Source organism: Haemaphysalis longicornis, unplaced genomic scaffold (genome assembly GCF_048455015.1).
Source record: "Haemaphysalis longicornis isolate Haplotype H1 unplaced genomic scaffold, Haemaphysalis longicornis Haplotype H1 scaffold_3, whole genome shotgun sequence".
Lineage (NCBI taxonomy): Eukaryota > Metazoa > Arthropoda > Arachnida > Ixodida > Ixodidae > Haemaphysalis > Haemaphysalis longicornis.
This window is the reverse complement of record NW_027526335.1, coordinates 213,386,818-213,410,459: the sequence shown is the minus strand read 5'-3', so window position 1 is coordinate 213,410,459 and position 23,642 is coordinate 213,386,818. Positions and strand designations below refer to the sequence as shown.

The window sequence follows — 23,642 nt, the reverse complement described above, 5'->3', positions numbered from 1 at the left end:
CATTTGAACGAAAGAAAGCAGCAAATAATCACTAAACAATCACACATGCACGTGTAGTGAAAACTAAAAAAACCCAATCAAACCCGCTCCAAAAACGCAATCTCGATATCGGATAACTGTACAGATAGCTGGCTTGCACAAGAAGTTCCTCCATTCCTAATGCGAAAAGCTTCCATATCTCCCTTGTGGATCGCTTTGTGTGCTTATCCATGATGGCCGTGTCATCTAGGTTTGGTTTACACTTTTTTGTGTACTCTTTGCAGTGCATGCATAGCTAGATGAGAGTACCTGCAGTGGACATAAAGGCGGCCGCTGCTGCTGATGATGTTTACCGGTCACATGATGTGATTCATTCCACGCTTGTTCGGTGGAAAACGCATGATGCACTAGCCATCGTGATGGCAATGGCGGGATCGGTGTAAGAAAAGAGGGCGACACGACACGATAAGCCTCTCCGTTGCATCACGGTTAAGATTGGTTCTTATCTGTCAACTGCGTGGGGCACGAAAGTTAGCCATGGCTGTTTCCTGCGTCGAGATTAACGACGGCTGTTGGGAAGAGCTTTCGCCTCCGTTCAATGGTGGCACTAAAATATTAAGAGTACGCCAAACAGACGAGCACTCGCTTATTGGGCGCCTCCGTTGAATGGTGGCACTAAAAGTGTTAAGAGTACGCCATACAGACGAGCACTCGCTTCTTGGGCTCGATCGTGCCCGTTTTTCCTTCACTCTTTAGCGGGCTTGTATACTTCATTTCTAGTGCAGCCACGTTGCGATAAACCACCACCTAGCAGCCGCCATAGAAAATTTTATCTGGGTATATGTTTTTCTTTTCTGTCGTGGCATGACCAGTTTGCATTTGAAATAAACTAAGCAGAAACGAACGCAGTGCATTCTAGAATATGATCGCGCTTGGAATACCGTCGCTTGTATGCACGGCGTAGCGAAGAGGGTGGCCGTCATGGGCCATTGATGATGCGCGCTGAAGGACAAAAGCCTGTCTCGTTTCTTGCACCTACTCTACGTGAATGTCACGCACGCGCACACGGACGTACACGGGCAGTGTTCGAGTGAACCGCACACCCAGTGGGCGTGTCTGGAAAGAGATCACAGGCGTGGCGTGGCGTCAGTGGGCCAGGTTGCGCGCTTTTTCCGTCGGTTTCCGTCACGAAGGCGAGAACACTTGGTGCAACACTTTCCTCCATGCTTTTCGTGATGACAGCTGCAGCTACCGGAGACGGCCACAGCCTGGCGTGACGGTTGTCCCGTGGAGAGGAGGCAGCAGTCGTGCTTTCTCCTTCAGACGCCGTTGCACAGGAAGGTGTGGTCGAGACCGACCTGCTCACTCACACGGAGATCGCGTGACCCCCCCCTAGCTTCCCTGCTAAGGTCGCTAACGCTAGTTTTGCGAATCCATACTAACGGCTGCAACACTGACATCGTATATGATGCCAAAGGCGCACGACCCCGCACCGTCCCCAGCTTGTTACCGTTGGGCTGTCGCGTGACGACGGGAACGTATACACTCAAGTGGGCGCAACAAATGACTGCCCTCCGCTCGCGATGTTCCGCGGGAAATCGTACCCGCAAGATTCGGTATGGGGGCCCCCTGCAATAAATCTTCCGCGAATCGTTGAGCGCCGTTATTGCAGCGTGCCTGGTGGTTTAATGACCGCGGTATTCGCCCGGCTGTGTGGTCCGAGTGCTCATTTGGGTCGCCTCTCCTGGGAGGCAACTCCCCAGTCAACAGTGGATCAAATACTGGCGAACAGTAGAGTCAAATTCACCCACTTCCCGCGTTCCCCCTCTTTTTCCTCTGCGTCTAGCGCGGAGGTGAATCGCGTCTCTGCAGTGTCGAGCGGCAGAAGTGACCTCCGCAACCCATCTCGTTCCTCCGTCGATTACGCCGTGCACTGGCGACGCTGCGCTGGCCGCGTTGATGGCACCGACGTGTCGCCTGGCAGGAAAGAATGCGCGGCAGCCGTTGCGTGCCCGGAAGGCCCTGTTTGCCGCGGGAATGGAGCGTTTCCCTTTCGAAGAGGGGCCACTTCCTCCGCCGCTTCCACGTGTTTGTTTAGGGTGGCCGCGCGGCGCCAGCGGCAAGGGCTGCTCGCTCATTTGGATCTGGGCCAAGAGGGCGCCTGCGTGGGCGTCGCACGTCCCGGCGCCCGCTCGTGGAAGAGAAGTGAACGCGCGCGCGCGCGGGGGAGCTCCGCGTCTCGAATACGTAATATGCGCCTGATATGCTCGCAGATACACCGCGTACTGGCGCTCTGTCCCACCTCGTGTGTCCGCATGCCGCAGCGAGGAAATAAAACGATGCGACGCGTGCACACCGCGCGCGCGACTCGCTCGTCCGAAGGAAAAAAAGGCTGCCGTATCCCACGCATAGGTGGGAACTGGCGTAGCGCGAAACTTTCATCGTGGCACACTTGGGTTGAAATGAAACTGCGGGCAGCCTTTTTTTTTAATGCAGAGCATTTCAGTAACTCACGATGTCACCCGCGTTGTCCCGTCGTAGTCCGCACCGTCCTTGACCGCACCCCTCCCCCTACACTATATAAAAGAAAATACTATCCGGCGCCAGGTTTCGATCCCTCGACCCTGCGGGCGGAACGCAATGTGCATGGTGCTCTACCGACTGCGCCACAAAGCCGACACGGAACGGAACGCTATGAACGCGCCTTATATCGTTGACTCATTCAAATTACTGCTGACGAGCGCTCTCTCGTCAGCAGTTGCCACAAGTGCAACTACGTAACGCAAACTACTTAACGTCGTGCGCTTCCGGAAATGCTCTGCATTTGATCGTGCCCCTCGCGAGGGGGATGTTTATACAGGAACTCCTACTTCTAGCGGACTCCTGGCGCCCTCTTTTTGTGTGTGTGGGGGAGGGGGTAGTGTTTTTGTGTTTGGCGTACTCGCTCATTTCTCAGAACGATGCGTGAGCAGTGGCGAGTGCCTCGGGAAATACGAGGCGAGACGAGAAACGTTGGGAGTCTCCATCCCCGTGGCGAAGAAGCCAGCAGCTCCAAGCGGGGAGCCCCGCAAGTCGCTTCCCCGGCCGACACCTCGGCGCGGTATGTGGAAGCTGCGCCGTTAACATAAAACCCAGCAGAGGCGCACTCGGCCAGAAAGCATCAGCAGCAGCCCCGGTAAAACCTGGAGAAGAGCCGAAGCAAGCCTTGCTCTAGAAGCTGTCGTGGTAATCCCGGTACGGGTCCCCACAACGTTGCGAAAACATCGCTACGACAGGTCCGCTGTTTTGGGACCCTTAGCTTGAGACTTGGTCTCACCCGCAAACCGTGCTTAGTTTGTCCGCCTGAATCACAGCGTCGATCTGAGGCGAGGGGGGGAGGGGGGCAGCTCGTGTTCGCTCCGGCTTCCCAAAGTTTGGTCCTTTGCAATGGCCGCCAGCCGGTCCTACTCCACCCAGTTGAATGCGGTGTTGGTGGCAATGCCATTGTCGCGGGGACAGTCTGCTGCTGAAACAGGGGATCTGTGGTTCTCTTGTGTCGGCGCGAACGTCAACTTTCGAGCACGCGCTTTTGCCCACGGAAGTCGTTTTTAGGTGCAAAGCATCTCTTAGTCGACCCTCCCTCGTCCGGCGTTCGGCGTCCGCACCTCTCCTCCTCTCCACACCACCTGTGCGCTACACGCGCTGCTCCTCCTCTCCCTCTCCACACCAGCTGTCCACTCACGCGCATGCGTGCTGCTCCTCCTCTCCACACCCTCTGCTCTGCAAATAAACCCGATCCGCGCTCCGCTCAGTTGCTTCTTCGGTACTGCGCCGTCCGATGACTGGAAATGGACGCCAACGATTCCATCAGCGAACTGGCTGGCACACCTTCAACTAGCGCCAGCCAGTCCACTGTCAGAACCGCGAGCACCTCCGAAGACAAGGCTTCACAGATGAGAGCTCGCGACGCCGAACGTAAACGGCAGCGTCGAGCAGCGGATTCCTCGCTTCGAGAACGAGAAGCCGCTTTGAAACGCCAGCGGCGAGTAGCTGATCCAGATTGCACGGCTTTGCATCCCCTCAAGGTTCCCACGTGGGAAGATGGTGTAATTTTTTTCCCACGGCGGTGAAACCGTTGGGGGGTATGGGTATGCAGCTTTGCTGTAATATGATTAACTTGGAAGCAAAATACTTGTAAGTAAAGCACTAATTCATGTAAAACTAACAAAGCATGGAGCGGGCGTTATAAACGTGAAAAGCACGGAGCAAACAACTCTGGGTGGACGTTTTATTTTAATGTCACTTTATCGTCCAGAAAATTGTGTTCTTTCATTTTTGCACGCATGCGACGGTTAGGGACAAATGTTCACTCATCTGTCTTTTATGCCAATATATTGCACACATTGCAGCCTGCCAACCGTCCCGTACTGCGGATAATTGTATGAAAATTAGTCACACAAAAATAAGCCAAAATGTACAGTCGTGGCGAAAAAAACCGAGATTGTATTTTCATCAGGGTTGTCACTGGCAACAGAGGTGTGCACTTACACAGAAAGCCCGTTTTACATGGTGCAAGTTTACCTGCGGATTTACTACTGCGGCGCCGCTCCTGCGGCAAAACGACCTATTTTTGTCGATGTGGCAGTAGATCATTTTGCCGCACGAACGGCGACGCAGCATCAAATCCGCAGATAAACTCCAAGGAGGCTCCTGAGCAGCGACTCTCCGTGGCGTCGCGGAGCGCGAGCTCGCAGAACACCCCCGTGGATGAAAGCCTTGCATAGGAGTTCACGCTAGGAGGGAAACGGGCCACCAAAGGAGAGTGCGTATTCCGGAGAGGATTCCTCGCCTTGTATGAAGCCCTATAGTACACCCCCCCCCCCCCTCCCCTACTACGCCTCTGGTGCTTCGGTTCTGGCGGTTTTGGTGCCAGTGTACTGCTCCTGAAACGGCCCACACGTTCGCACCATGGCCGCGAGGGGTAAAAAGAGGGCCTCTTCACGCCGACAGCAGCCATGGCGAGGCTGACTAGTGTATACCTCTAATCTAGACATTCAGATAAACACCTGATATAACTTGAAGAGAATTTAGTCGGTTCTGCAGTCCGAATTGGTGGGGAGTCGTATGCGTTATCCGAACGTTGTGGGCTGGCATCCCACTCAAGTTCTTTTTCCATTTCCTTTTTTTTTTTCCCTTGGAAGTGTTTTCAAATTGTGTTTGCACACTAGGAGATGCGAACTTTCTCATCGGTGTCCTTTACGTCGTTCTTGACAATTGCTGCACTCTCTCTCTCTGCGTGTGCGCGTGTTTCGGCACGAGAAGTGAGCGAAAGAGTGAAAAGTGGGCAGTTCACTGCACGCCGACCTAGCCCTCGTGTGTGTGCCGATGGCCCCCGTGTGCTCGAATATAGCGTCGGCGCCTATACTCTGCCCTTGCTACTCAGGAGCACGTTCGACGGGGCGCGTCCTCCCTGGCCGCGCAAGAAGGAGCAGCAATAACGGCGCGTGTGACAAGCGAATGGCGCGAGTGAGCGGCCCTTCTCCTTTGGGCTTCCTTTTCCCGCTGGGCGCCCCGTGGAGGAGGAAATCCCGCGATGGGCGCACTTTGGACGTCGCCAGCCCCGGATAGGTGGGCGCCCGTTATAGACGACGCTCGGGGCTCGGACAGCTGCCCCGGCGTGAAGGAGCCCCGACGTCGCTTCCTGCTGTCACGCCTGTCCTCCCTCTTTCCTCTTCTCGGGCTGCCCGTCTCCGCCGCCGCCGTCGCGTCGCGCACATCCATCTCGGGTGTGACCCGATTTATCCGCGTGGACGCGGAAACGGGAGCCCCGCATCTGCGCTTCGTCGGCCTTGGCATGTCATGCGGGCTGACGCGGCCGGCCGGTCTTCTCATTGCTGGCCGCCCGCAATATGCCTGTCGCCAGAGACTGTGTGACGCGAGAAAGCCAAAGGGTTGCCACACCCGCCGCGACGGCTCAGTGGCTAAGGCGGTGCGCTGCTGAGCACGAGGTCGAGGGTTCGATTCCCGGCCGCGGCGGCCGCTTTTCTGAAGGAGGCGAAAAGCAAAAATGTCCGTGTGTGCGAGATTTCGGCGCACGTTAAGACTCTCCAGGTGGTCAAAATTAATCCGGAGCCCTCCACCACAGCGCGCCTCATCGCCTGCGTTACGTTGGCGCGTTAAACCCTACAATCAATCAATCAATCAATCAATCAATCAATCAATCAATCAATCAATCAATCAATCAATCAATCAATCAAAGGATTGCCACGGGCGCGGTGTGTGCTCTCCCGAGAAGGACGCTGAGCCCCCTGCCGAAAGACGGGGATTCAGCTCTGGCAGGGAGAGTGGAAAATGTTCCTGGAATCTAGAACCTGCAAAGGTATTTTGTTAGTGCGTAGCGCCGTAACATGCGCTAGCCAGTACTTGCCCCCCAAGGTTCGCTAACGGAGGCACCAAGGTTCGCCTTGACTTGGAGGCGCGCGACGAATGCTTGAGCAGCCGAGATGCGCCTGACCTCTCACCCTCGTTCCGGTTCTGGGCCGCATCGAATGCGCTGCCTCCTTCACGCCGCGGGCCGACGTGTAATGACAGGTGTGGCTCCGTGCGTATGCGAGTATTGCACGTTGCGGAATAGCGTACGTGCGCCTGGCGGAGTGCCCGCCCGGCCACCGCGGCGCCTTACGAGCGCCTGGCTGTGTCGCCGCAGGAGGTAAATCGCCAAGCGATACCGGTGCATGGAAGGTTCACCTCAGAAGGCATCCGCGGCTAAAGTAGGGAGCCGAAAGTGCAGTGGTCTTTCCCTCAGCTGCTCAAGCGCCTTCCGATTTCCGGTATCGCCGACAACGTGCGTTCGGCAGGCCGAGTTTTCGGATGATCGTGTTCCTTCGCATTGCTTCGAGGAAGGTGGCGTGTGAGGACTTTTCTCGTAAAGAGTACAACGAAAAAAATTGCTGCTGCTTTCATGCTTTCACTAGTGGCGCAAGGCTAGAGAAACGGCAAAGCTGTGGGTCGACCTAGCTTCTCCCGGTTTTGCCAAGTTTGGCTAGGTTTTGCTAATTATTGCTACGTTTTGTTAGGTTTTTGCGATGTTTCGCTTATAGGCTGGGTGAAGTGTTGAGGGGTTTGGCCAAGTGCAGCCGGATTTTAAATGGCCGTTCCGGTCGGTCCCCCACCACTGACAGCGCATCCGCCGTTTCTCCAGCCTTGCACTAGTAGTGCAAGCTGCGCCATTTTTTCTGCGTTTTGGTAGCCCAAGAATGGCTGTCACCTTTAAAACGGTGTAGTAAGGGGTGGGCATGCGCATATACCCCTTGCGCTCACACCCGAGCAGGCGCGAAAGCCGGCTTCACTGTTATAACACCGTATCTGTGGCGGTGCACCCTTCACAGGCGGCGCAGTTTTTTTTCTTTGTATTTTTTTTTGCTAACGCCACCGGACCAACGTCAAGCTTAAACGCTTGAGCCACGCTGTTTAGAGCTTTCTAAGAATGCGAAGTCAAAAGCCTCGATGTACCCGTTGATCTGCTGTTGAACTTTCTGCTGAACCTCGCGGGCGCGCCCGTCGCCACTTGACCAGCCCCTTGGGCAGCATGCCGTCCGAATCTCGTTCCGCTCGATGGCCATCGCCCCCCTTGAAATGACCACTCTTCCCCCGTGGGCAGCTTCACCTCGTGCGGCGGCAGGCATGCACCCTCCTTTGACCCATCTCCCGGCGCGCCGCTCAAAGCCCTGCTCAGACGTCTTCCATATTTCTAGACCTTCTAGACCATCAAGGCCAAAAGGCATTGAACCTCCCGCACTGCTGTTTTTCTTTCCTGGCGTGCGATCCCGGACTCCCTCTCCCCGGCTCACGCAACTTCTACCTTTTTTTGCAGAATTCTGCGTGCCTCACAACGATTTCGCGTTTCGCGCGCGTTCAGTAAAACGTAGAGATTTAAGTATTTCGCCTCTAAATGAAATGTCGCCTATATGGTTTTGTGTGTCGGCTTTCAGTGAAGAAAATGTCGAAATAGTTTTGTTATACCAGCGGGACGTGTAGCCTTGGATTGGACGGTTTTATAGGTGGCGCCTGTTGCTTGAAAGAGAGAGTGGTGGAGGGGGAGTGATAATAAAACTGAAGTCGTCGTCGTCAGCATCTCATGTAGTCGCGGGACTAAGAAAACACCGGTACACTCGTTTTGTAACGTCTCGCACTACAACGTAACGCGTGCTAAAATTAAATCCATAATGGATAAAACCGGTTCAAAACAAACATGATTTAAAGATTTGTGGAACGCTCCCTGTCCGCTTAGCAATCGTCGAGCACAGGCAGAAGCTGTTTGTAGACGGGATATAATTTGTGTTGTACTCAAGTACCCACCCGGCTTTTAACGCTATAGGCCTGTTCTGCTCGAAGCTAGAAAAGGCATACTTACCTGGTGCCGGGGCTTCGTTGATCACCGAGGACGAGCCCCCACTGCGCTCGCGTTGACCTCTTGCTACCAAAACTGGGGCAGATGGGGCATGCGAATTGCTTAAATCCGGTTCAATGCAAGAGAGGGCGCCATAGCCTCAGCAAGCGCGCGATGGCTCCTCCCACCGGCGCTTCTCCAGCGCCCAATCAGCGCGCGACGTGTGGCGAGAGAGACTTACAATCTTTGAATACACTGATACATTGCATGCTTCGCTCCTCCTCAGGTTTCACGTTAGTGGAGATGCTTTTTTGTTTTGTTTTGATGAACAAATATATAAGTAAAGTTTATTCCTCCTCATCCTACTTCCATCCGTCAGCAACGTGGCGTGATGCCGATTACCTTAACGAGCGCCAACATTTCGCCCTGCTTTATATATAAAGTCCAGCAGACGGGATCCACCTTGCGTCAGCATTAGGTTTAGCGTATGAGACTTTCCAGGGCGCGCATTGTGCAGGCCTATCCTGTGCCACGGCAAGAATTTGCTGGACAGCGTAGTAAACACCCAGATAACAGCAGATGCCAGCCGTCCTTCGTTGCAAACAAGCCCCATCGGGCATCGTAAACGCTCGTGATCTGCGGCCACTTTCCCCGCAGCATCCGCGGAGCAAAGCTGACCGCGCAGCATTCTTCGCTTTCGTTTTTACACGTGTTGGCTATTATAGATAGGTAAGATCAATAAATAGGTAGGTAGATAGTTAAGGTAGGTAGGTACAGGTAGGTAATATCAATAAACAATTAATCGAACATCTTTTTGGTGGATGTTTAAAAATGCGTCGTCTCGCCCCTGACCCTCTCCCGGCGCGATGCGCTCGCCTCTTTAGACGTCCGCACCTTGGCGTTTCTCAGACGCTCCTCGGGCACCCTGGCAAGCGTGATTTGCGTTCGAACTGTCGCAGTGCACGTCATGTTTGCTCGCCTTGGCGCCGCCTTGGCACTCCTTTAGCCGCGCACCATGCATGGGCAACTCGGTCACCGTCATTCTCAATTAACCGTTTTTTATTATTTGCACGAATTTTTAACAGCGTAGCTGTTTAAACTTGGTCCGGTGGCGTGAGCAAAAAAATAATACCCAGAAAAAAAAAAAACTGCGCCACCTGTGAAGGGTGCACCACCACAGGTAGGGTGTTGTAACAGTGAAGCCGGCTTTCGCGCATGCTCGAGTATGAGCACAAGGGGCATATGCGCATGCCCAGCCCTTACTACACCATTTTAAACGTGATAGTCTTTCTTGGTCTACCAAAACTAAAAAAAAAAAAAAACTTGGCGCTTTCCTTCCGGACCCCACCTGCAGGCAGCAGCAGCAGCAGCAGCAGCAGGTGTTCGTCCTTGCGGGATCGAATGAATGCGGCGAACCTGATTCGATCGGTGCCTTCCCCATTCACGTGTTCCCGCTGCTTTCCATTGGACGCCGCCACGGTTGTTCCCTCTCTACGGCCCTCGTCTCTGCTCTTGGTCGCTCGGCTGTTTGCGCGGGAGGCGTGCTGGCCTCGTCGATCTGTGCCGTCCCGTCGTCTATTCTGTGCGCCGTGTGAGCCGCAGGCACTCTGGTGAAGCCAGTGGTCAAGTGCTGGAGAGACAAAAAAGACGTGGCCGCGCGGAGGCCAGAGCTGCTCTTCGCGAGTTAATTTGCGCTGTACAAAGAAGACCTCGCTTTCTATTGCAACTTCTCGCATCGTGGGGCATTTTGTTCTACTATTTATCATATCTTAGTGTGCGTTTGTTTTTTTCACCCCAACATTTTTTTGTTTCCAAATCACTTTGGGGAGGCGGGAACACTGGCCCCACAAAGCTCCCGATCGTGGTCAATCCCCCAAGTGTGCAAAAGCCAAAGGAGCAACAAGGGGAAGCTGGATAAGAAGGTCGGTTTTGTCCTGGACGTGTTCTGTGAGCACGGGGTCTGTGTTCGCCTGCTCGGCAGAGCGTAAATGAGCCTTGTACGGGCTGCTTCTGTAAAGTATCTCTGTAGACTATGCATATATTGTCGAGCACCCGCGGACAACTTTCTGATTGCAGATCGTGTCGCTTTCGCAGATGCTACTTTTTATTGGAAAAAAGAGAACGTACAAAAAATAGCCGCAATCTTTTCTGACATTTTTCTTGGCTAGAACGTGACTTAACGTGCTTAGGCGGGATAACCAAGTCTTTTTCGAGACTTTGTGGCTCTTGAAGACACCCGGGATGGCCCTATGAACGCTTGACCAAGGCTGTGTGTACCGAAAACATAAACCAAGAATAAGAACGGGATTTTGGAGGTCGTTAAGGACCGTTAGGTGGTCTAAATTATTCCGTGCACCTCGCGCCGAAGCAGGCCAAGTGGGTTCCGGAAATCCTCAACTCTCGCTCACCTGCGCGCGCTGTAGAGCAGGTTTGACGAGGTGCGGCTGCTGCAGGGTCCTTCGCGAGCCCTATTGCACTCGGAACTGCCGTGAGCCGTTGTCATGAAGCCTCTTCCGCAGAACACGCCTCGGTACACTCCGCGAGGGAAGTCTTCTTCTTTGGAACTTAGGACGGTATCGTTTCGTGGAAGGGCGGAGGTTGCCCGTGTTCGAGGGTACGCACATGACTCGTGAGGTTATATCGCCGAAGGAATACGCATGGGCTTTTTAGTGCGAACGTTGCACGAGCGTCTTGGCAAACAGTGGGTACCGAGCTGCTTTCATAATAGGCAGCGTCTCCTGCCACGCGCGTGGCAGCAGCCACGCCCCCCTGGCAACGGCTGCTGCCACGCGTGACGTCATAATGACGTCATAACATTAATAATTGTCATTATTTTATGTAGTGTAGTCCGAAATACACATTTTTTTTATTTGCAGTACAAAATAACGCACCATTGAACTGCTAAAACTTTTCTAAACAAACAATTTTTGTTCTTGCGGGAGCAGCCGGCGATGCTGCTGCTGCTGCCAGCTGCCGTATCGCGCACATGGAGTCGCGTATCCGAAAGCGTGACGAAGCTCCGATTTTCTCGGGCCGACAACGTAGATAAACCGGAGTTCATATTGTTAGAAGCACTATCTGAAAACGTGAGAAAGTTGCTTGTGATTATGTATTGCGTGGGGACCCAGCCAGCCTTTCCAGACCGCAGCAAAATAGCCGCTCTCGAGTAATGTTGACCTGTGACCGCTTGGTTATGCTTGGTGTACGCCGATGGTACCTGCGTACAGTTTCAGCGTACGTGAGACGACATCGCACAGCCGACTGGCCTCGTTCGAACAAGCTACGTTCCACACAAGAAAAGACACCGTCCGAGCGTAATTCTGTGAACCTTCCGACGCATGTCGGCGCGGCGGCATCTACTATCAACAGTTTGCACCACGGCAAGTCCAGAATGCTTAAATGGGCGACCTGAAATCGCGGTGTGTGTTCTCGAAATGAAGACAACTTAGCAGCGCCAAAAGATAATCAGAATGTACAGTGCCGAGGACGAAGGGTAGTGGCGGCAACCGTTTTTTACTAGGCACATGTGCGCATTACAATTACAGACAATTGCGCCGAGAATAGGAAAGGTAATCTTTGGTGTCCCCACACATGTACCACGTACGTACCACTACAGTAGATCTCCTCTTCTGAAATATTAGCAAGGAAAACTCGAAAATCGGGAAGTTCTTATTTTCTAGTGGGCGAAATTGTAGCTTAAAATTTGTTTTACACCCACGATACGTTTTATGAGCAGAAAAGTCTTGTGAGCATGCGCCACAAGGATCATAATTGCGTGATATTCAGCGCTTAAAAAGATTTCCTAGTAGAAACCAAATATTTCGTAGTAGGATACATGATTCTACAACAGTTTAGGACCTGCGACCTTCAAAAGGTAGACTAGCTAGACGCTTCATCTCATAGTCACTGCACTGGTATAACTTTCACATCTCACTGTACCGTGGTGTACGCTATGTTGGCCAGACTTGACTGAGTCCCTCATGCAAAGGAAGTTAATTCAGGACACACACCCAAACGATAGGGTCAGAGAAGAGGCTGTAGAGACGGCAATAGGAAGGGTATATGCTTGGCCGGCCATCATGTCTAATACACCTACATGCACTCCAGCATATGAAAACCTATGGGTTCTGCACAGGCTCAATAAGCAACGTCAAAGAGAATCTTAAGATGTGCCTGGAACGTGAAAGCATCTACGGATTGTTTGTGTAAACAGGTATAAGCAGCGAGCATGCTGCAAATGTAATTGATAGGCAAACGTCAAGGCTATCATGGGGCGAATTTAACAAAAAGAAATGGTGCAAAAGATCCCAATTTCAAACTACATTGATGTTATATGTGCATGCACTATAAACACAGTCATCAGTATGTTAACTGTACGTAAACACTCAAGTGATATGATCAAACGGAACTAGAGGCCCCACTGCAATCGCCCAGTTATGTTTCTTTGCAGTGGAATAGGTCGGTATCTGTTAGTCGCACAAACAAGATTCTCTGATGGCATGGAGAAATAGCTGGAAAGTGGCTATGGAGCTCCAGCTGCTTTACACATTTTCTGTAATACCAGTTATTTGTTTGAAGTTTTGCAATAAAATTGATCTCATTTGTTAGTCTTTTTAATTAATGAACGAAACTTTTCATGGCCACAAAACAGTGGTCGATAAACAAATGCTCACTTTCTTTGGTGGCTTGTAACGATTCACTAGAATTTCACATGGCCAACCCAAGGAATCCATGGCTCGTACACTGCAGGGTAGTGCTAGTCTCCAAAAACATTTGCCAGGACGACTGGAAACTAGTGCGGCCCACAGGCTCCATAGGTGGAAACCAGTAGCCCAACCACAGTGCCATAAAACAGCTAATGAATGGAGTGAGTCTCTGCTAAATATTAAGCAGGTTCAAAGGGTAGGTTCGCATTGATAGATTTTGTGCCATCGTTCACTGTGCGTAGATTAACTATTTAACGGGCACAATAGTCATTTTTGTTATTTCGGACAGTTGAAGGGTTGCCTAAATGTTCTTTAACAAAACAAAAAGTGAAAGCTCTCAGGGATTTTAAAAACATTGTTTAGCCTCTCCAGCAATTGTCCCAGCCTGAAGGAACTCAGCTGATAGTTGGTGCCGACTGTCGTCCTCGCTTGCTAGATCCCTGACCAAGCACATGAATGCAGTGACTAAGAAAGATGGTGACCAAAGTGAGAAGAGAAGGTGGATCCCGTACAACAGCCCTTGATCATCTAAACACCAGAAAAAAGCGCCGATGACTCACAGGCCACGACTAGGGCGTTAAAATACCTTTTGACATACATTTACAGGGCATTTACAACCTTTTATCAAAAAAATCTTGATTACGCACACTCCCTCCATGGAAGGGGTTTGTTTCTGACAAGGTCGTTGAAATTTGTTATTAGTGACAACATAAACTCATCATTGGTCCCTTTCATTCAGCACACTTACGGGCTTCGTTTTAAAAACCCTGCTGTTTCTATTTCACGTATAAATGAACTGCTAATGCAATATTCTCTTATTTACCTATGTTCGAAGTAAACTGTGTTATACCGTAAAATGTGATGTGCCGAGTGCATGCAGGTGTAACATTCTTCAATGGGACATGCAGAACATGAAGCTCGGTGCTGATAAACTTAAATCAGGGAAAATAAAGCTTCCCATGTTGCTTCTTTATTTTTGTAACTATTCTCTCTACCAAATACCTTGGTGGTAAACTCAACTAAGCTCACCTTTTCCCTAGGCCTTTATAATTGTTTTGCTCTGCAATTATACATTCTCAGCTGGAGCATGCCTGCTGAATTCAGGCCCCAACCACGCTTTACTATTTCTCAATTGCAGCTGTATGAAATGTTGCTCTTTAGGTTTTGCCAATGATTTCCAACAGGCCATTTAATTGGTGTCAGAACCATTTTATACCTTTAATTGCTATTTATAGCAAACAGTATTATATCATTTTTCATAACACATTTTGTTGTAACCTCATTCAATGATTTTGTTACCCCGCCAGCCTGGTTCATAAATCTTTGCGTGAACATGCCCGTCTTGCAGCTAATCTGCATTAACAGACACCACACATTTTGGCTTTCCAGCGTAGCTTTGGTGCCCGCAAAAAGGAATCTTTTTCTTGGCTCCTCTGCAGCGCTTTGTAGAAAAAGATCACTTGCTGGTTTGGCTTTCCCGCAGGGCTCTAGTGTAGTGCAAGAAAGTATCGCGTGCTTATTCCTTTTTTGTTGAAGTTTTAATGCTGTGCATCTTGCAGAAGAACCCTGGAATTTTGTTTAGAAACGGAACTTCACAGCACAAACAGTGCAGAGATAGTAGAGCTACTCACTTTTTGCATAGACACGGAAGTTTGGCAGATCACTTGTCATTGACAAGCAAGTGTTTGATTTCTGGCTTAAGGTGCAACGCTGGGATAGTTTACTAGCTGGGGGAAAAAACACAGCACTGATAAACGGTACTGAAGTACTAGGAAAGGTGCCGTGATCAACATGGTTTCCATGTGTTGGCAGCTTTTTGGTCCAGTGTTTTTCATGAATATTTGCCAGGGGGCCTTAACATGGCCTGCTTTTGTGTAACAAAAATGTCAACAGTGAAGCACTTATCAATGCTCACATGCTGCTCATTGATACCAGAGCAAAAGTACGTTCAGAAGTCATTTTATTGTTAAAGCCACCCATGATCCATACACCTTCCAGCTGTACTGCAACTTTCACAAACACCGACAGACATTCACATCTACGCACGTGGCCTTGGCTCCAGTTCTTGCACAAGGAATTAAGAAGTACTCTTGGGAGTGGGCAATGTCACGCTCGACACCAACCATTACCCCGAAGTTGTACTTGATGAACTATTTTTTACGCCTGTTGGCTTAAAGGATTGTTTAAGTGCCCGTTTAGTGGAAGAAAAAGAAACAGCTAATGGGCACACAACACACAACCCGTGAATGTGTTTTCTAGCAGCTGGCTTCTGACGAGACTTGCATCATTGTTGGGACATTTTATAAAGCCCCTTACCACTAAGTAAATTCACTTGAGCAATTTTCCAAAACAGTTTACACAGTGCGGAGTTAAAAAGCAATAGAATGTGAAACGTCCCCTCACAATTGGAAACTCTTCCTGTTCACTACCCCAAAGGCTTTGACAGTAGACGCTTAAGCACGCTTCACCAGTTGCGAATACAAGCATTAGTGTCAAGTTGAACTCCGCAGAGTGCTTGGGATGGGCATATAGATGTCACAGCCACTTGGAATTTGTGCAAAGACTGCAAGCCTCCGAGATAAGCTCTCATCATCATTAGCCCATCCTGCTGAGAGTGAATGAAAGTATTGTGCCTGGTTATGTTCAATTCCAACCAAGCCAAACAAGAGTAAAGAAGGAACGAGCCTATCAAAATACATACTCAAAGCAGATGCAGGAGGAAGTTCTGTTGCCTAACCAGGTTAGAGGAGGCGAAAGGTACTGGAGCGAAGGAAAGGGAAATAAGAGCCAAGCAGTAATTTTAAGCCTTGCCTATCATTTCATTAAGACTTCCTAAGTTGAAACCACAATGGTACTAAGCAACAAATCTGAGCATAGAACTGAATTGTCACTTGTTAACCTTATGCACACCAGACTTTTAAAGGACTATTAGCAGAAGTTCCAAACTTGGCTCACACGGCGATCTTATCGGCTGCACTTCTCCCATGCTTGCACAGTTGGAGCTTGAGCCTCCTTGCACAAGAAGCCAGCCAGTCAGCGAATGGTTTCAGTGGTATCTTGAATAGATATATCTTTGGACGGGCAGTTGGGCTCCACCCACGGAAGTGCAACTGCGCTCCCTGCACGGATTCTGCAGCGCTACGTGCACAGATCGTTTCTGTGGAATAGTCAGGATACATTTCTCGGCGACAGTACTACTGCCCCGGGGGAAAAATTGCAGAAGCTACATGCGAGATCGGATTGCGTTCGATGATGCCGTGCGCTACCTGACGACACTCGATTCGTGCACACGCTGACACTACGTCGCTCGCTACGGCGCGACGCGATGGAAAATACTGATCCCTACGTTTTATAATTGAGCCAGCACTCCAGAATCAGAACACAAGGCTTGGCATGGAAGAAGCGAAGCACAAGTAGACAACAAATGCAGGCGCGTAAAGCAAATAGCACGCGAACTGCAAAACAACGTGAAGCTTACAAAATATTAAACGACAACAGTACAGTTCTAGGAGCATGTAAAAAGCGGGGCGAAGCAGCGTGCAGAAAACAATGCGTTAGGCTTACCAAGACGTGCAACAGCAAGTTCACAAAAAATACCCAATCTAAATAATTACAAGCACACCTCCCAACAAGAAAAAAGCGCCGCGAGGCAGCCGCTGTACAGGGAGATAAGGACGTAACGATGCCTCAGGCCTGCCATTCGAACCACGGGCGGAGAACATCGGGACACAAGACGCGAACACCCGGCTGCCGTCGTCAACACAAAAAAGTGGCATGATCAAATGACGTAAATATGACGTTTGTTTTGTGACGTCACAGGAAGTTACGTGATTACTTTAGCTTGACGTCACTTCTGCGTGGCAGCAGCTGTTGCCAGGGGGGCGCAGCTCGTGCCACGCGCGTGGCAGGAGACTTAACCTTCATAATATGTGTTTGCGAGACACGTTTGTGGTCATAAAATTAAATGTCACTGCAGGTTAGAGGGTCGTAGTGCTATAGTGCGACCTCACATGTGCCTAGATGGAACCAGGTGGATGTTGTGCCGCTGCGCATGTGTGTTTCGCTATCCCAGCTGCCAAGTGCAATGCGCGCCTCTTGGGTGGCTTGTCTCGTCTCTTAACTAGTCAGTAGCCAACATTAAACTATCGGTCTACCGCAACCCGGTGAATGAACGGCCCGAAGGAGGTCGCATTGGTTCTAAATCTTCTCTCCTCTGAGCGGTCAGTCCTGGACAGTCTTTTGGGCAGGTGTGTTCCCCCCGATTCCCGGAGGTTTCGATAAGAGTTGTCTTCGTACCGGGAAGAAAATAACCCCCCGCTAATGAATGTGCCGCTCGGCCGTGTGGAATGCGCTGCGGCCGCTGGAAGGGATAATTTGAAAAGAACTTGCGCCCCGTGCTCTGCTCTTGGCATCGGCCACGCTTTTGACACATCACGTGGCACCATTTGCGCTCTGAAGAAGCTGTGCCGGGAAGTTAACTTTACGCGTTTCTGCGAAAGCCACGAACAGCGGCACTTTGTTTTTGGCAATTAGGGAACCACGGGGAGAGGACTTCGTTCTTTCGCAGCCTTGTGACTGGAAATCTGTGCAAATTATTCTCGTGGTTTGAAACTCGCGCCAGTTTCTTATGTTTGATGTATGAAAACCTGAGCCTTAATTTGGGTGTATTATTTTTTATTGCCATTTTAAATTGCTTGTGCTGGTTGCAGTTGTAGGGGAATGACTGCTGGTAAAGCCTGCGCAACGTAGGATACTTTGTGAAACGTCGTTTTAATGCAAGTTCCGTGGGCGGTCGGAACATGGTAATAGGAGTACAGCTGAACTTCACCGTCTGGTGTATTTTGCTCGTTTGAGAATTTACAAGTAAGCAGTAAAAAAAAAAAAAAACAGGCGGGCGTGACGGGGACAACGCTTTCTCCTTGGGATGCAGAACACATGGAGACAAACGAATTTTTCGTACAACCCTACTTTCGGAAACTTCGCTAAACGACATTTGGAGAAGGGCTGAGCGAATGAATGCACCATGGAACCCTGTGGCCGTTGCGCTAAAAGACCGGGCAAAAAAAAAAAGAAAAGAGATGGGCTGCCGGAGACCCTCGAGCGCTGTCAAACATATCAGGGGTGATGCTCGGCATTTAGCTAACATGCAATAATGAAACATCCGTGGAACTTGGCGCGATGACAGAGCCGTTTCTAGCCGTCAAGCGTTGTGTAATTTGCTTTTGGGTAAACGTGCATTACAAGGCGCAGCTGTAGTTGTTCGAGACCACACGCTGCTCCGACAGAAGCGTTCTTGACAATGGGTTCAATCGCCTCTTCCTTAGCAGTTGATGAAGGGAGCTCGCGAATCCCTTAGAGCCCGGCGTCGAAATGCAGGCGCGCAACCAACGCCGCGCCAAGAAAGGTCACGTGTTCTTCTCCGCCGACTGTGGCAGCTGGTGCGCTCGCAACAGCGCCCTGCGCGCGGCTGCAGCGTCTCCGGTGGTGTCGCGTCGCCCTTCAAAGAGAGTCTGCTGCAGCAACAGCGCGACACGCACACGCGCAGGGCACGCCTCCCTCCGGCAGCAGCGTCGGGTGTCCCTTTTGCTTCTCGGCGCGTGCCCGCTCCGGCGTGGATGTCGTCTGCGCTTTGCAGATGCGCACCGAGATGAACGTGCTCCCGTGGGAGGGCTGCCCGGCACGAGCGGGGGCTCGACAGGTGGCCGGGATCAACGCCGCGTGCACATCTCGCCACTCCCTGCTTCGCGCGTTGCGCCCACACGAGCCGAGTGGCCCTTTTCTGCTACCTCCTTTTGTCGTTTTGTGTCCACCATCCACCGCCGGCGTCGGCGGCGGCGGCGTCCGCAGTGCTCTTTAAAGAAGAAACAGCATCCGGCGCCAGGTTTCGATCCGAGGACTTTGCGGGCCGCAGCCCGACGCTCTACCGAATAAGCCACGGACGCGACGCTGATATTGTCAGTAACGTGCCTTATATCTTTAACGCATTCAAACTACGTCGTCAGCGGCGTGCGTTGGCGACTCAGCGGCGTTATAGCGGCTTGATAACTGCGTGGTGTACACGTGATACTACAAACCCGATGGAAGAGAAGGCGGCGAGGCGGTGGGCTGCGGGGGCCGAGCGCAAGCGCCGCAAGCGGGCCGACAACCGTGCATTCGCACTTTCACATTCTCCCCCTCGGGGAAATGCGGGGGAATTTTTCTTTTAAATGCAGAGCATTTCAGTAACTCACGATGACACCCGCGTTGTCCCGTCGTAGTCCGCACCGTCGTTGTCCGCACCCCTCCCCCTACACTATATAAAGGAAAATACTGTAACGTAGTATTTTTGGTTACATACTGCCGCTACTGTAGCATGAAGATCGGAAGGAAGAAGTCGAGACGTCGAAGAAGTTTTAGGGTTAACTTGTTTACTTTACGGATGACATTGATGACATTTAGCACATACAAACTTGAGACAATTACACTTATTACATAGATGAAAAAGGCATTCAAAAGATTCAGAGTACTTAACGAAACATGGCGGGCGAAGGGCTCCCGGCGTCTGGCCCCGACGATCGGCAGCAAGCGGCTCTCCTGGTGTTGCTCTCCCTCTCGCGCCAGAGGGGCCGCGTTATATTTGCCTTGGGGGGACGCATTGGGGGAAAAAGCGCATCCTAGCGTGTGCGGACCGCGTGGGAAAAGGCTAAGGCACACCCGCAGCCAATCAGGAAGACGCTTCTAAGCTCCAATCAGACATGTCCCCGCCAAAGCGAAAAGGACCAAAAACACAGACACAAGGTTTCGACTCGAAAACGCGCGCTTGGAGAATTTACGGGCGTAGAGCAAGTAGTTAGACAAAACGCACTAAAGTAAACAGGGTGAAAGGGAAAGTCGTCGGAAGAACACTGGAGACACGGAGCCCGAACGCGACTAGCGCACACGCCACGGGGGAGCATGGAACGCCGCGGCCGAGGTAACAGAAGCCGAGGCGCCTGCTCGCTCCCCGTCGTCTCCTGGTCGGCCGACGGGCCAACACACACTCGGCAACACGTTTCTTAGGAAAGCGGGGCCTCGGTGGCCGAAGAGGGATGCTAAAAAATTGAAAAAAGCAAATGGAACCGGGGCTTCGCGACAATACTATCCGGCGCCAGGTTTCGATCCCTCGACCCTGCGGGCGGAACGCAATGTACATGGTGCTCTACCCACTGCGCCACAAAGCCGACATAGAACGGGACGCTACGAACGCGCCTTATATCGTTGACTCATTCAAATTATTGCTGACGAGCTCTCTCTCGTCAGCAGTTGCCACAAGTGCAACAACATTAACGTAACGCAAACTACTTAACGTCGTGCGCCCACGGAAATGCTCTGCATTTGATCGTGCCCCTCGCGAGGGGGATGTTTCACTGCGTCTTCCTACTGGCCAGTACACTCGTCGCCATCTGTCGGATGTTGTGCGAACCCTTTGCCGCTGATGGCGCGCGATTTGAAACGACGTTTTTTGTGTTGTTATGTCAAGGGAAAAGCGTGTCCATTCGTAAGTGTCCTTACCATGCTCGTGATCGCATCCAGAGCGAGATAAGCCGAATTATCACGATATCACCCTTCATTGTAGGCAGTGATTAAGCGGCGTTCCACGGAAGCTCAGCCAGCGAGTGACGTTCTCCACCTCCGATTACGAGCTGGACGAGATTTCTTTTTTTTTTTTTTGGAACTCGTTCCCGAGTACAGCTTGGTTTTAGAGAAGTGCGCTAGCTTGTGTGGACTCTGGTGCGCGTATGATACATCGTCTTCCTCCGGAGAAGACGTGGAGGTGGCAGATAGCTCCTAGCCTCTTCCACACTCGCGCAAGTTGGCCATGCTGTTTCCATGGAGGGTGAGAGTGTGTTCTACGTGCGTGTTCGCACCCTCAACGCGAGACAGCTGTTGCGCCTGCGCGATAACGCAGCTGCGAGCGGGAACGAGTGGAAGGAATCGGACTGGTCGCGAAATGCATCGAGTGCGGATGTGTCTTAGTCTTTTTTTCCAACTGCTCAAATAAACGAACACATTCGTCGCCGGTCGGTGTACTCTGCTCGTCAGAGATCGTAAGCCGGAATGATCAAATCGCGAGAATCAGGGAATTCTTGCTAGTTCGTTTGGCTTTCGATTCGATTCGATTTATTCAACACCTGAACGATGGTTCATTCGAAAACTAAGGCTTGGTAAGGAATTTCACCTTTGTCGCAGTCTTGAGTCTATTCTTCAGATTTTCAGACTGTCACCAGCCGATTTTCAAAAACGGAGCAGGGTTTCGTTCCCCGTGCGTTGGGAGGAACGTATCGGCCGCTTTTAATGATACGCCGACTGCTCTGTTGCTCAAAGGAAGCCGTGCAAGCAGACCTCGTTCCTTTTTCACTGCCCCTTCCTTGTGCGCAGCTTTACGCTCGAGCATGCAAAACTAGCTGTCCCAGCGACATGCTTTACTGGGACCTTAGCGGCATTGTGATGCACGTCACGGCGGGTGTTCTGTGCCGCCCCGACCCCGTGCCATCTGCTGCTGCACCGGTGTGCAGTAACGGCTGTGCATGCGCGTGTGCCGCCCAGACGCGTTCACCTGTGCGGCAGGGCACCGCTGACGCGTGGGCGATCCTGACAGTGTGGGCCGCACGACCAGTGCAGTCGCTTTACACGGGCGGCCGGCCGCAGTGCCGCCCTGTGAACCCGTCTCTTCTCTTGTGGAGAAGACGAGCGTGAGTGGCTTTCGAACGCCGTGCTGCGCGTCAAAACCGCGGTATCGTTGTGGGGAAGGTTAACTGTGGTCTTCTGTGATAACTTCAATGGATCCACGTTTATCAACAGAAGGGGCGCTTGTACGACGGAGAGTGGCCAGCGCGTGCGCGCCCGCTGGACACGCGATGCGAGCCAGGAAGCGTCGCACGTACCCCCGACGGTGGCCTACACCGCAGGGACGCGCGGCGCTGCGGCGAAACGAGAGCAGACACGCCGAGCAGCGCTGCCGGCCAGCAGTTGGCACTCCCTAAGGTGCCGGCCTGTCGCCCCGTATTTCGATATTCCGAGAGTATGAAGCTGACAGTATCATTGCTCGGCGTCACCAAACAAAGGTTTTAGTGACTCTGGCATGACCCCGCCCGCCACTGTGCGCAGACTACCGGCTTCGCGACGGGACCGTCGGGCCGCTGAAAAATGACCTGCAAGTGGTTTTAACCGGAACCAGCCTCGAAACGAGCCCTTTTCAACGGGACGCTGCCTTACTGAGCCAACCCTGCTGTCCTTCGTCATCATACGCCGCTTTCTGGCATCTAGGTGGCAAACAGCAACAAGCGCGATATGTCCAGCCGGTAAAACGCTTGTCTATAACAGCGATTTCAACTTCAACCAGCTACATCTGAAAACTGTCCAAACATACTCGTTCCAAACATGTCGGAGGCAAAAGCGAAGGGCTAAGATTTCAGAATTCCGCAGTAGTTTTATTCAAATCCCGCTCCGGCGGGGCAGGATAGGGCTGAGAGTACGAACGCTGTGTTATAGACAAGCCTTTTACCGGCTGTACTCAGAGCACCTCGCACCACTTCATGGTGCACCAGCACGGCAGCGCATACAGCTAGCTACCATGACGAAGCTGCCTGCTTTGGTACCCGCCGCGGTGGCTCAGTCGCTAAGGCGTCGCGCTGCTGAGCACGAGGACGCGGGTTCGATTCCCGGCCGTAGCGGCCGCTTTTCTGATGGAGGCGAAAAGCAAAAATGCCCGTGTGTACGAGATTTCGGCGCATGCTAAAGATCCCTACAGAAGAACGGAAAGTTGGGCTAGTTGGTATGTGTTCATCGTGGTGGAATACAAAAGCGCTCAAAAAAAAAAAAAAAAAAAAAAAACAAGGACGAAGGAAGAAGTAGACAACACTTGTCTAGAAGAAGTAGACAACGTGTTGTCTACTTCTTCCTTCGTCCTTGTTTTTTTTTAGCGCTTCTGTATTCCACCACGATAAAGATCCCTAGGTGGTCAAAATTAATCCGGAGTGCTCCACTACGGCGTGTCTCATCGCCTGCGTTGCGTCGGCGCGTTAAGCCCTGCAATCAACCAATCAATCAATCAGCCTGCTTTGGTGTGGGGGCGCACTTAGGCGTGCACTGGATTGTCGAGGGGGATCGTGGAAAGCACGACAAATAGACCGTCGCAACTTGAGACCATGCACGCGGCGTCCTTTCATCACCAAAATGGGGTGTGTGCATGCCTGTCTCCTATAGCAGCGATTCCCTGGGCGAGTACACTACGTATATGACATATGACAGCGCACATGGTAGCCACTATGATCGTCCTTCTCCCCCTCACTGAGCGGGGAATGACCGAATTGCTACACGATTGAAGTGAGGGGCAGTTGGCTAAATTACGACCACAGTGCGGAAAAAAGTGTCAGGGCGCCCAAGGTGCTTGCGCGCTTTGAAGGCGTCTCTTTCTTGTCTGTCGTTTCGCTTTCTGTTGGCGCTAACTTCGACAAGCAGGCTGGTGACACTCACCGTAGCTTCCCCGGGTGAGAGCTGCGATCGGCTGGTGCGCACCTGTTCCACTCACCGGCCGTCAAGTTCGTCTGTCACGCGACACACAACTCTCC

General features: G+C 51.7%; 2 protein-coding genes across 2 annotated transcripts in view; one reads left to right on the top strand and one right to left on the bottom strand.

Annotated features, from left to right (window-relative positions):
- Polr2l (DNA-directed RNA polymerases I, II, and III subunit Rpb10) overlaps positions 1–23,632 on the bottom strand; it is a 41,452-nt gene extending 17,820 nt beyond the window's left edge. The window contains exon 1 of the mRNA XM_077705037.1: positions 23,548–23,632. The gene's annotated coding sequence lies outside the window, so the exon portion shown is untranslated. The remainder of the gene's footprint in view (positions 1–23,547) is intronic.
- The window catches only part of Tsp5d (Tetraspanin 5D), a 110,327-nt gene that overhangs the window by 16,361 nt on the left and 70,324 nt on the right, over positions 1–23,642 (top strand). The window lies entirely within an intron of this gene.